Raw genomic sequence first — 544 nt, forward strand, 5'->3', positions numbered from 1 at the left:
TCGGGGCTTGTTGCTGGCCGTTGGAGGAGCTCCAGCGGACCGGGGGGAGCGCGCCCGTCTTCGGGGCTTGTTGCTGGCCGTTGGAGGGGATCCAGCGGACCGCGGGGAGCGCGCCCGTCTTCGGGGCTTGTTGCTGGCCGTTGGAGGAGCTCCAGCGGACCGGGGGGAGCGCGCCCGTCTTCGGGGCTTGTTGCTGGCCGTTGGAGGAGCTCCAGCGGACCGGGGGGAGCGCGCCCGTCTTCGGGGCTTGTTGCTGGCCGTTGGAGGAGCTCCAGCGGACCGCGGGGAGCGCGCCCGTCTTCGGGGCTTGTTGCTGGCCGTTGGCGGAGCTCCAGCGGACCGCGGGGAGCGCGCCCGTCTTCGGGGCTTGTTGCTGGCCGTTGGAGGAGCTCCAGCGGACCGCGGGGAGCGCGCCCGTCTTCGGGGCTTGTTGCTGGCCGTTGGAGGAGCTCCAGCGGACCGGGGGGAGCGCGCCCGTCTTCGGGGCTTGTTGCTGGCCGTTGGAGGAGCTCCAGCGGACCGGGGGGAGCGCGCCCGTCTTCGG

Source organism: Leptonotus elevatus, unplaced genomic scaffold, assembly GCF_054856555.1.
Source record: "Leptonotus elevatus isolate MCC_2025b unplaced genomic scaffold, RoL_Lele_1.0 HiC_scaffold_286, whole genome shotgun sequence".
Lineage (NCBI taxonomy): Eukaryota > Metazoa > Chordata > Actinopteri > Syngnathiformes > Syngnathidae > Leptonotus > Leptonotus elevatus.